The following is a 13,561-nucleotide window of genomic DNA, read 5'->3' as shown; positions in this document are numbered from 1 at the left end:
TAAACCAAATCTTACACAAAAACATAAGTCTGAGCTGTTTCAACTGAAAGAAACTTGCACTATAATTATAGAATTGTACTGTACTATACGTTTATATTAAATAGTAATACAATATTTCTTTATATATATATATATATATATATATATATATATATATATATATATATATATATATATATATATATATATATATATATATATATATATATATATATATATATATATATCAGTTAGGGATGTCCAGATCCGATTACATGATCAGAAATCAGGCCCAATCACGTGGTTTCAGACTCGTTGGAAACAGACATTTCCTCCTGATCGAATAAGTCGTCTTTATAATAAGTACCTCTAAGTGCCGTCTGAAATTTCTATCAAAAATTAACATTTTTCTCAGCCTCTTTTGTTTATGTTGTGATATTTCACTTTAAAAACCAGGAAAAGGACTTTTGATTTGCCATAAAAGTGATATTACTAAATCTACACACAGGAACCTGATAAAAATGCTCATTTTAGAGGAAATTTCATATGGCACTTAGAGGTTTTTGCATATAAACTCACATAGAGTTAAACCTCTTTCTTGACTTCACACAGAAACAGCAAAGTGTGTGGCATGACATCCTTTTGTGGCAGAGACGCTATCAGTTAAATGCCGGCAAAGTAGAACACGGAAGCAGCTTGAAGCGGACAGCAAGAGTATGTCTGCAGTCTGGAGGTATTATAAAGTTGATGACGACAACATTGCCATAGCAAACTGTGAGATATGTGAACCTGGGATTGTCTGCAGATGTTTTAAGTTGATGTGCAATTGTTGTTGTTTTTTTATTTATTATATATATATATATATATATATATATATATATATATATATATATATATATATATATATATATATATATATATATATATATATATATATGTATATATATATATATATATATATATATATATATTAGATTTTCCTTTATATCTACTGCTGCACTAAAATTCAAAAGGTGAAGAGTTTATGTTATTTATTACTTAACTCCTAAGTGTTCAAGCTACCTCACAGAAGGGCTCTGTTTGTTAACAGAGTTGTTGGATGTTAAAATAAGCAAAATTAAATAAGAAATAAGGAACATCCTGGTTCTGTTTCTTTTTTGTATTATAGAAGTATTGGATCCTCAAAATCAAATGATTCGAACTTAAGGGCAAAAAACCTGTTCGGGACATCCCTAATATAAGTGTCTTTGTTTTGTCAAAGATGAACACCATAATGATTTTTTATAATAATTACGTAAATGTAAATTCAAGTTGTAATGTATGATATTTAATTAAAATATCACCAACATTATTCATAAAAAAACATTTGAAAAATTGTGAAATACAACCTATGGCACAATAATTCCAGTAAAGGTGTGTGTATAAACAATGTAATGTATACTATAAATGCAAACGTAATACTGTATGTATTGGATTAACATATAACAGTCTGTTATTTATAATAAAATCAACAGCTAGAGCAAAAAAGATAAAGAAACAACCTTTTGGTTGATCTACTCCTTTATATAGAGACAAACATCAGAGCAAATACTCCTTTAAATCACTGAACATGGCATTTATAGGTGGCATTTATCTTATTCCACTGGTGGATTGACATGATCCGCTGACTTTCTGAATCACTCAGCTGTGCTCTTTATTATCAGACAGACTGATAGGCTATGCGTACTTCCAGTCAATTGTAGTCATTTATTTCCACAACAACAGTAATTACTATCATATTCAGTGGCGTACATGAGCTGATGCTGCCATAGACAACCACAAAGAACAAGAACATGTCTGCCTTCCATCATTGGCTCTTCAGAGCTGCTTTTGACTTCAGAACGGTTTTTGAATTTACATTCCACTCACACTTTTAAAAATAAAAGCTATAAAAGCGTGCATGGTTTTGTATTGATACAATAAGAGCTGATTTCCTCAAAAATCAATCAATCAATCAATCTATCTATCTATCTATCTATCTATCTATCTATCTATCTATCTATCTATCTATCTATCTATCTATCTATCTATCTATCTATCTATCTATCTATCTATCTATCTATCTATCTATCTATCTATCTATCTATCTATCTATCTATCCATCCATCCATCCATCCATCCATCCATCCATCCATCCATCCATCCATCCATCCTATAATGCTTATGGTAATTTTCATGCTCTCTAAACCCCTTTTTTTCTAAAAACCTGCTGTGATCAGATTGGTCAGATGGTCCATCCTGTTATGACTGTTGTGGCCCATTACTAAACTTTTTTTTTTTTGAGCTACAGAGAAAAAACTTCAGCAAATGATTGTTTTATAAATGATTTTAAGTCAATGTTGTTGAGTAATTCAAACATATTAGAAATAAGTAATCCACTAATCATATTTTCACAGATTAATCAGTTTTCAGCTTTTGTAATCATTTAATCCCTGAATTGCACACATTGTATAGCATAATTAAAAAGGGTAATTAAAATATGTGACAGATTTTACAATTATATTTATAATACAAATAACCATGAATCATATTCATGTAAACACCACTACTAGCAAAGGATATATCTGTTTTGTAAGTCTTCTTCCTTCTATATAAATTCCTTCTATATCAGCCTTCTTTCTTCTCTTCCTTCTAATCCTTAGCACAACAGCATTTTGGGTTTGTATTGGTGTAACACTGCACAGTTCAGCTTCATTTTCTCAGATCTACTCTCATAAATATTCTTTCTTCTGTAAACCTTGCTCACACAGTGCGATTTCAACCATGATTTTGCAGTCTGAGACAAATTTGGGAAATCCTAAAAGACTGCTGCAAATGCAAAGTTAAAATCTGTGGTCTTTGATTGTTGGTTTGACATGTTCACCGACAGCTGCTTCATGCCTTTTGAGATTAAATCTTCCCTCCGATGAAAATTCCAGACACCTTCCTGCAGCGTGACTTCATCTGAGGTGACTGTCAAACCAAGAACCAATAGAAGCTCCAATTCTGATGATGCAATCAGCGTGACAACTTCAAACCAGCGTGAGGGAATGTCAAAACAGCTTTTTTATTCTGGTTTTATTATTGAGGCACACTAAGAGCTAAATTACCGCCACAGTTTGTTTGCTGTGAGGTATTATTTCAGAACTCGGGATAGTAAGCTGTCATGAATGGATGACGTAAAAGTCCAGGAGAGTTTTCTTCTATGTCTGTTTTTGGCATGTCTTCATTGTTGTTCAGTCTGACATTATCATATAGATCAGGGGTGGGCAAACTTTGTCTTGGACGACCGTTGTCTTGTGTGGTTTGGCTACAACATTAATCAAACACACCTGAACATGCTAATCAGTGTCCTCAAGATCACTAGAAATCAATAAACAGGTGTGTGTGATTAGAGTTGGAGCTAAACTGTGCAGGACACCGCCCTCCAGGACCGAGTTTGCCCACCCATGATATAGATTATATACAGTATATGCAGTCTGACAGGAGGTCTTACGCTATACAGCTCCCCACTGGTCAAATTATATTATTGCAGGCTTTATGATTGGGTTGTATTGAATTAATGCATTTATTTTGCACTTCACCGTGTATAAGTGGTGATGCCAGGGTTGCACCGGCCCACTCAGATTAAAGGCTGGCCCACCAACACAAAAAAAAAAAAATATTTTAAAGCTGAAAAATCCTGCACTTAAAACATGTAATGGATGTAAGGCAGAATATGAATGAACAGTAATTTAATGTTGACGGTAAACAGTAATCTTTAGTTATTGTACGTTTTGGCAATTCAAAGTTCCCCTCAATTAGATAAAAATGGAAGTGTCCAGCTGTTACTCCACATTTTGTGCTGATTTGATTGACTGAGGCAGCAGCTTTGAAAATGAAACTAGAAGTGCTGTCCAGCACACGTCAAGGACATTATAAGTAATAAAATGACAAATGAGAATTATGAGAGGTAAAATAATATATATTGATCAGGTTTAACTTGCCAAATAATATCATAGATAATATCAATATTTATTTACAATAATATCAGGGGTCTCTCCTTACTGCCACCACTCTGACGCATCCATCAGGATCACCACAAACCAGCTATCAGTGTAGAGGGAAGACAGGGATAAAGCAAGTTGACAGGATTGGGGATTATTTGGAGGCCATGAAAAGAAAGAGCCAATGAGGAGGGATTTGACCAGGTCACCAGGGTCACCCCCTTACTCTTCACAAGAAGAACCATGGGATTTTTAATGACCACAGACAGTCAAGACCTCGGTTTAATGTCTCACTAACACCAACTCCAACAGCAACCTAGTTTCTCAGGTGGTCTGCCATCCAGGTATTGCTCAGACTCAACCCTGCTTAGCTTTGGTGAGCAACCAGTCTTATGCCATGATCACACTAGAGTTTGAGCATGCGATATTCTTTTGTACAGCTCTACGAAAAGGGGTGGGATTAAACAAGATGATTAGACATTAAAAGAAAGCGAGCAATTGCTCTATATTTTACATTTATTTACAGAGAGTTCATGTTTTGATCATTGATTGGTCTCATGCAGTCAAGTAATGCAATTCGCAGATCAGATTCACCAAGCTTGAACTTTGCAATGAAGCTAACAGCGAAACTTGTGGCACGATTTAAAACTTTTTTTCCGGTTTGTTGCATTTGCATGCGTATGAATGGAAGTTTAATTGGGCGAAAAATGCAGCGTGACCGCAGCTTTAGTCTGCTACATGTAAGTGATATGACTTTGGATGTATTAGATCACAGGTGTCAAACTCACACATTTTAGTTCCAACCCTAATTAGACTTGTTTGAAACAGGTAAGTGTGCTGACACAGGGTTGGAACTAAACTGTGCAGGGCAGCGGTCTTCCTGGAGCTGAATTTGCCAACCCTGTATTAGATGACAAACATAATACATGACATAGACATAAATAAAAATATTTTTATTTGCATTTCAACTGCTAAAAGGGTAACAATGGTACTCTTTTGGTAGGTGTGGTGTACGACAGAAAGTTTTAGTCGACATAATTTTCGTTCGAGAAAATGTCTATAGTAAAGCTGTGCGGGTCGCTTACATAAAATATGAGAAGCACTTCTCACAAAACAGATGCTTTATACACATAAATACTACTGTATACATATTTATTACTAACTTTTCTATGAACATGATTTGATTATAACTGCAGATCAATGATAGCCTACTGTAACGTCTGCAATTATATGAAATAAAGAAATAAATGCAACATATATGAACACATACCGACCCTTACAGTCTCCGATATGTTATTAATTACAGAAAAACTACACACAGCATGCATTTAGTCTTTATTTAGATTTAAAAGCAAGACAATAAAGCCCACAGTCAGTGCAAACCTCTCATATGTGTCTTTAATCTTCAGCAGCATGTGTAACCTTTTGTTAGAAAATAATTCCATCATTCCGAGTTCATAATAGTCCAAAAGGTGATAATATTAGTTAAACATGGCTCTGTAATCTCTCGGCTATGTATTTAAAACCTTTGTTTTCATTCTGGCTTGTTGCGTGAGCGTACCGTACCATACCGTACCACTCAGTGAAAACGGGCCATAATATTGTTGATGATGCAGCCCTTCGTAAGTGGTTTCCTCCTAAGCACTTTTATACAATGTATTAACAATAACAATGTCTGCAAGGTTATAATAAAAATATTAATTGTTGATTATTAAATACATTTTTTGTGATTCTGAATTACTGTTATCCCTATTTTTAATTATTGATGTTTTAAATTACTTTATTCCATTGTTTGATCTCATGCCATATTGTTATATATAATAATAATAATACTAATAAAAGAAAACTTCTATTGCTTTTCTAATAAATCTCAATGTTACATTGATTTAGTTTCTAGAAATAAAAAAGGAAAACATGCATCAAAATGAACATTATAATAAACTATAATACTGGATACTGTATTTAAAATGTCACTTTATAAATTTAATAAAAGTTACATACTACAGAAGTTACAACAGCTATTGACTCAAGATCAAGGAGTGATTTTATTGACTTTTGTTGTTTGAATAATATTAAAAACACAGACAGCAGTGATACAACGATAAAACTACTTCAAGACAGTTCACAGATCCAGCCCAGAGAAAGCTACCGAAAGCAAATGTTTATGTTTTAAGGCATAACTGATTAAACTCCTTGATCTTGAGTCAATAGCTGTTGTAATTTCAGTAACTTTTAATGAATTTTTATTAAATTTATAAAGTGAAATTTATAAACAGTATCCAGTATTATATTTTATTATATTGTTCATTTTGATGCATGTTTTACTCACCAAGTTGGTCATGTTAACATAATTATGTGTAATGCTATGACACCATTATTCTCATCCCTGATGGAGACCATTTTTCAAAAATTATAATAAAAAAAAATTACAAAGAGTTTGAGGCTTCAAGACTGGAAGCTATTTTTTGTTGTGAATAGATTTGGAAAATGTACATAAAAACTTCTGTGCACAACTGAGTAGGATAAACTCTTTAATCGATAAGAAAAAAAATGCACATTAACTATGATGAAAACACAAATCATATATCAACAGATCATGTCGTCACTGGATGGCATTAATAGACAAATCAGCAGACCGAAAATTTAGCGAAATATCTGAAATCTGTTATTCTAAAATCCCTCAGCAGAAGTCCATCATCAAAGTGGTTCATCTTCGTCTTTCAAGGCACATGGTGGCTTCTCCTAACATAGCAAATTCCATTTTACTTTTTGATACTTGGCTACAGTTTATCAGGAAGTGACAATTTTGTTCTCTTTGACTTGGAAATGGTACTTTATTCGCAAATGTTGTATTTGGGATGTTTACATTTTGCACATAAATTTAATTAGCATCTTTGCAGGGAAATAACTATAAATAACGGGAACCTATGTCACAGCATGTTTTCAACACACTCAATTGCTCACAATGTAAACCAATGCAAATCACCACAAAAAAGCAAGCTGTTTATAGTGACACATTTAGAAAAAACATCTTACAGTACAAACAGTCAAAATAAAATTATCTACATGGTGAACATGGTGATGATTTGACTTTAAAAGTGCTTTCACATCTGTAGTTCGGTTCATTTGGTCTGGCCCAAGGGCAACAAATGATACTGTACATTGTAGCATTTTCTACCATGTTTAGGTCATTTTTACACCACACTGATTGCTTTTTGAAAAGAAACAAAATGTAGTCATCTCACAAAATCCACATCACTCATTAGCCAGATGATATTGAACGTATTTCCTAAACTGCTTTTTAATTGGTTAGAATTTACAAGTGGGAAAATGCCAATAAAACTCCAGCAAGTAAATAAACCGGCTGACACAAAATGTTGTTTTTTTACTATGGAGGCCTGACAGCACTGGCTAATTATATCCCTGCTCATACTATACATTTGTATACATCACTTTAGACAAACTATACAAGTAGAGAATGAAGCGTGGCCGCGGCTGGATAAAAATTGTTGATGCATCACACGTCACTTCAGGAGGAGGCATGAATTAATTTAGCTAAACTGTGACATGGTCATCTTGAGTAAATATTACCAATGATCTGTCAGGTAATGTTTTTCCCTCTCTCTCACTCTGTTGGTAAAGCGCTGTCAACAAATGTTTTTCTTACACATTCCATAATGCACAGCACAGCGCATCAGCCTAGGACAGGTCTGTTTTAGTTCAGATGATATTCTCACCACAAACGAACCGATCCAGGGTTTGTTTGAAAGCATACCGAGACCACCTCTTCACCTCTTTATTAAATACTCATCAATTTGGGCATGTTATAATTATTGAATATACTTCAGTACCATTTGTAATGCTGCTCATTTGTAACACCTTTATTCTCATCACTGGTGGAAACCAATATTCAAAATTAATACAAACTTTGCAAAAGGTTTGAGGCTTGAAGACTGGAATTATTAATAACTAATTTCAGGCAATTAAAAATAAGTTCTTTCTCTTGGGAGACAATCCCAAACTTTAAAACTTTTCGAACCGTTTACATTTACAAACTGCTAGATTAAAGCAATTAAAAAAACATCATCGGGAGTATAAAGAGAAAGTCTGAGTATGTCTGATAGATCTGCAGCATCTCAGAGGAGAATACAAATACACAGCGCAGCAGGTTGAAGCCATGAGGAAAATGATTAGATTCAAACCCCCGGAGTACCAATCAAACCAAACCCAACAGATATACTGGGAACATATGCGTTTGCAAGAACATGCAATATATTACCCATCATGCAGACCACTGGTGTTTGTGTTGGGTGCAACCAGATATGTTATGGCCTAAAATGAACAATAATAAAAAGAGCAACAAACCTGAGCCGTGGGCAGCACTGTATACACACACACACACACACGCACACTCACACGCACACGCACACACACACACACACACACACACACACACACACACAATATATTCAAGTCAACAATCTGACTGAGTTTATATTGTCTTTGAGACAGGGTTTCTCCCTAAGGTCTGAGTTTAATGAAACCTTGAATTCTGTGAGCCTTGCGCTAGATTTCAAAACAACAGCATATTCAGATACAGCAGCATTCAAACGTTGCATAAATTATGTTACAAGTGGCACATGCTTTTATTCACACTAACAATCCCTGCTGTGGGAAAAGCACTTGCTCCATATCCGGCCTGTGTAAGACTCGCTACTGTAGCTCAATCTACACATTCATGTATGATCCGATGTGCCTCCTGAGACAAGATAGGAAAGTTATCATGAGCTATTTTTAGTTGTGCATACATTTGGAAAATGCAAATAAAACTTATTTGCACAGCTGAGAATTAGCTCTAATAGCTCTTATAAGAAAAAAATGCACATAAACTATAGAGTTGTGAACCTACACTAGTCTCACGGTTCGGTTTGGTTACGATTATCATGCCATCAATTCGATATTTCAGTGCATCACGGTGCATTGACGGTGCTTTTCATATACAGTTTCATATTTTCTTCACAGCAGCAGTTCTTGTATTAAAATGTATGAATACATTTATATTTATATACTATTTGTAATACAATTTTGTCATTTAATACAAACAGTCAGATATATAAACTGTTTCTTTAAACAACACAAGCATTTAGCAAATAATATAAACAAATATAAATATCCAGCTCACTTTCTGATCCTTGTCTAGTCTTTGATTGGCCACACCCTCAACAAAAACGGTTGCGATTGACTCTTGCGCGCTGCGCTCTTTAAAGATGAGTGACACTGATAAGCAGCAGGCGGCAGCGGCGATCACAGCTGATGCATGATAGACACGGTGGAAAAAACTCTGCAGACACGCGCTCGTTTCTGTATCCAGAGTGAGAGAGAGAAATGGAGTACTTTCATTCTCTCGATCTCAGTGAATTAGGGGCTTTTACTGTTAATGTCTGTGAAAGACTGATCCAGCAAACAAACACAGTGAAATTGTGCACAGTTATGGGTTTTAAGTAGTTAGAGCGTTGTAAATACTCGCACTCGCCTCCCTCACGACAGAGCGCATATGAGGTAAATGACGTCAGTAAGAACTGTTATATGATTATTACTGAACTGATACCGAATTGTCCGCATCTGCATCGCGGTGCACCGAAGAAACGATAAATAATAAACTATGATGGAAACATAGATCATAAATCAACAGATGATGTCAACCCAATCTGTCATTCTAAAATCCCTCAGCAAAAGTCCATCATCAAAGTGGTTCAGTTTAATGAAAATGTAGCCCTACATAATATACACTTCTGGTGAGCGCCAAATATGTCCAAGGAGGTATAATTTTTAGCAGTTTTGCTTTTCGCGAATCCACCAGAGGCTGCTGTTTATGCTTTTTTAGATTTCAAATTTCTCTTACGAGTGCCATTCATGCCCACTCTTCACGCATAAATAAACCAGAGACTGCTTTTGGCTGACTGACTGACTGACCCACTCTCTTCCTTCTCTAAACCCAACCAATACTGTTTTCAAAAGCACTGACTGACCCATCGACCCACTGCTCTAAACCCAACCAACAGTGTTTCCAAAAACAATCCATCAAAAGAAAAGATAAAAAAAATTACCACATTTTCAGATTTTACTACATCTTCACAGTGTTATTTACTTGTTTTTTTTTTTTTTTTTTTTTTTTTTTGGGGGGGGGGCTTTTGTTTTTGTCTTACCTGCTTTCTAGAACCTGCTTTCTTTGCTGGACTCAAACCCCATCTTCATAGTGAATTGAATGAGTGTGTAAATATGTTTCCAAGAACTAGGTTCCAGCTGGAAGGGTATCCACTGTGTAAAACATATGCTGGATAAGTTGGCAGTTCATTCCACTGTGGCGACCCCTGAGGCATAAAGAGACTAAAGCCTGGTTTATACTTCTGCGTCAAGTGATTGGCGTGACCCACGGCGATTGCAACGTGCGTAGCTGTGCATTCATAATTTGTGCGCTGTTTCTGTTGCTCAGTAATAACATTTCCGAAACGCTAGTTGGCAGTAGGTGTTTTGTTTTTTCTGAATGCTTCCTTAATGTACAAGTGATTCAAACTCACTCATTTTTCGTGCAACAACTTTAACCATGAGGTAAACAGAAAACAAAACTTTCTATATGGAGCTCCTTCACGGGACTCCACACTTGTAAACAATCGCTTCATTGGGCTCGCACAACTCTCTGTCCTGCCCACACTCATCAGCGCTACCAAGCCGACCAATCACAGAGCTTGCGATACGCGTTGTTGCGACGTGTAGTTGCATTTTTTGAGAGGTGCACGTCCACGCGTAGGCTGCGCTTGACGCAGAAATATAAATCAGGCTTAAGTCAAAGGAAAATAAATAAATGAATAAATGATGTTCCTCTGGCCACATAATTAAAGTTTTATCCAATGTTCAAGTTTACACTTACATTTATTTAGCGATGGAATGGAAACATAGCTATAGAGCATGTTTCAGATGCAAACATAGCTATAGAGCAGGGGTGCCCAAACATTTTCATATGAAGAGCCAAATATTATTGAGTGCCATAGGCCGAAGGTAAATATTAAATTTATTTAAAAAATAAATTAAAAACCTCGAATCATGTTAACTATTGTTGTATAATATTTATTATGACTATAAAAAACATAATCACATGTATAGCACAGTGGAGTTCAGTGTTGAATTATTCAAGTAGCATCTGCCTTTGCCTTCATTTGCTCACTAGCTAAGTTTCCATCCAAAAATGTGAATTAACTTTAAAAAATATATTGTATAAACGAAATGCAGATAAAGCAGCGTTTTCATCCAATGAGTCAAAGCAAACAAAATCATCACGTGTAATATCAACAGTAAAAACAGAATTTGCTGTGGTAAAAGAAGCTACATGAATCTTTTCTTTATTTAATAAATGACTTGTGCCTCAGAAGACAATCTGATAGCTAGTGAACGCGCAGTGGTGTTTGAAGGCATGAGATGTGGAGCACAAGCATTCTTGATACTGGAAGTCATTAATAATAATATAACACTGAAACAGTTAAAGTATGTAAGAATGACCAAAACAACATTTTCAATGTTTTACAGTGTGCTCAGCCATCTGGTTTATCCATTCGCACATATTTTCATCATCACATGATCTATTATAACAAAATCACGTGATCTTTTTATAATGTGCATACTGGAATAGGTAAAAGTGTTTCCATTGTAGTTTATGCGTATCTTTTTATATCGAATGAAAAGATTATCCTACTCAGTTATGTGCATGTTTTTCATGTCTTGGCGTTTCCAACAACCATTTTTTTATATGTATTTTTATATAATTTATTTATACTCTATTTATATTTTAAAATAGGTGGCTGGAAACATAGCTACTGATATCTCTGGATTGTCCTCTGTCAGATGATAGTATGTACATTAAAAAAAAATTAATATTTAAATTAATGAAAGATTAATTTAATAGAAATGTTTAATTTACATTATGTTTTTAAGTAAATAGCATTAAAACAAACAAACAAAGATTACATTCAATTAGAAATGACAGTCTTCATTCTCCCTCTTTTCTCAGATGGGATTGTGGGCCAAATCAAAGGTTACCATGGGCTAACTTTGGCCTGTGTGCCCTAGTTTGGGCATCTATGCTGTAAAGAATGAAAATATAAATCATGGCAAGTTTTCAACACACTCAATTGAGCACAATGTAAATCAATGCAAATGACCACAGAAAAAGCCAACTGTTTATAGCAATACCATTAGAAAAACATCTTACAAAAAGTCAGAACAAAATGAACTAACGTTTAGATACCTTTAGAAAGGCTCTTTGTGTGTCTGATAAGCTGAAAATCTGCCTTCCATAATAGTCGGCTCCAGTGCTAAATTGTAACTAGAGAAGCTGAGAGCGAATTAGATCAAATAAATGAACCAGCATATAAGTGGCAGCATATCAATGAGTTGCCGCAAGAAAACATTTCCATATACAGGTTTCTTCTTTATCTGTAGTGTGAGCACTTGTAGTTTATAGAAAGTCAGCCCTGCTGAAAAATCCAGCTTAAACCAGCCTAGGCTGGTTGGCTGGATTTAGCTGGTCGACCAGGCTGGTTTTAGAGGGGTTTTGGCCACTTCCAGGCTGGTTTCCAGCCATTTCCAGCCTGGTCTTAGCTGGTCAGGCTGGAAAATGACCAGCCAAATCCAGCTAAAACCAGCTTGACCAGCCTGGTTTAAGCTGGATATAGCTGGTTTTGGCTGGACTTCCAGCTTGGCTAGGCTGGTCAAGCTGGTTTTAGCTGGTCATCTCCCAGCCTGACCAGCTAAGACCAGGCTGGAAATGGCTGGAAACCAGCCTGGAAGTGGCCAAAACCCCTCTAAAACCAGCCTGGTCGACCAGCTAAAACCAGCCAACCAGCTTAGGCTGGTTTAAGCTGGATTTTTCAGCAGGGAGTGTATATAAAAAATATATGATAACCATAATCCTATATAAATCAATGGAATCTACATTAGGTGTCCATGTCCCAAATTTCCAGAATGCACTGCTCAGTAATTAATTTTCATTCTCTATGGGCATAACAGCAAATAAACACTGTCTGCATTTTAGTTGCAGTGTTGGACAAGCTACTTGACAAATGTAGTGAGCTAAGCTATTAGCTACTCTACTTAAAATGTAGCTTAACTACACTAAAGCTACCCCCTAGGAAATGTAGCAAGCTAAGCTAAAAGCTACATGGCAAAAGTAGCTTAGCTACATCTAAGCTATTTTCACAATTTTCATTTTTACTAAACAGAAACACATTATAGTATATAACAGCTAAAACAAAAAAGTCAATAAAACCAGGTGTTAAACATTTAAAATACTATAGTCATCTATAGTGAAGGGAAATATTTTTGATAATATATATTGTAATAAGCATTATAGTGTTATATATACTAAAGTGTTTTTTTTTATTTTTTGAGCAAAGCATCAGAAATTATTAAATTGTTAAGAAAGTTATTGCATCTTAACATGTACTTCTTGAGGTATGGTCACAAGAAATCCTGCTTCAGATATAACCACTCTCTCTCAGTCATCTTTCCATCAAGCAAGTGTCACC

At 35.2% G+C, this 13,561-nt stretch overlaps 1 protein-coding gene and 1 long non-coding RNA gene across 11 annotated transcripts in view; one reads left to right on the top strand and one right to left on the bottom strand.

Moving 5' to 3' along the window:
- Positions 1–13,561, bottom strand: part of ptprua (protein tyrosine phosphatase receptor type Ua) — a 438,644-nt gene that overhangs the window by 359,972 nt on the left and 65,111 nt on the right. The gene's annotated exons all lie outside the window — the stretch shown is intronic.
- Positions 1–13,561, top strand: part of LOC147832506 (uncharacterized) — a 33,645-nt gene that overhangs the window by 841 nt on the left and 19,243 nt on the right. The window lies entirely within an intron of this gene.

Source organism: Danio rerio, chromosome 19 (assembly GCF_052040795.2).
Source record: "Danio rerio strain M-AB ecotype USA chromosome 19, GRCz13ab, whole genome shotgun sequence".
Taxonomy (NCBI): Eukaryota; Metazoa; Chordata; class Actinopteri; order Cypriniformes; family Danionidae; genus Danio; species Danio rerio.
This window is presented reverse-complemented; position numbering and strand designations above follow the sequence as displayed.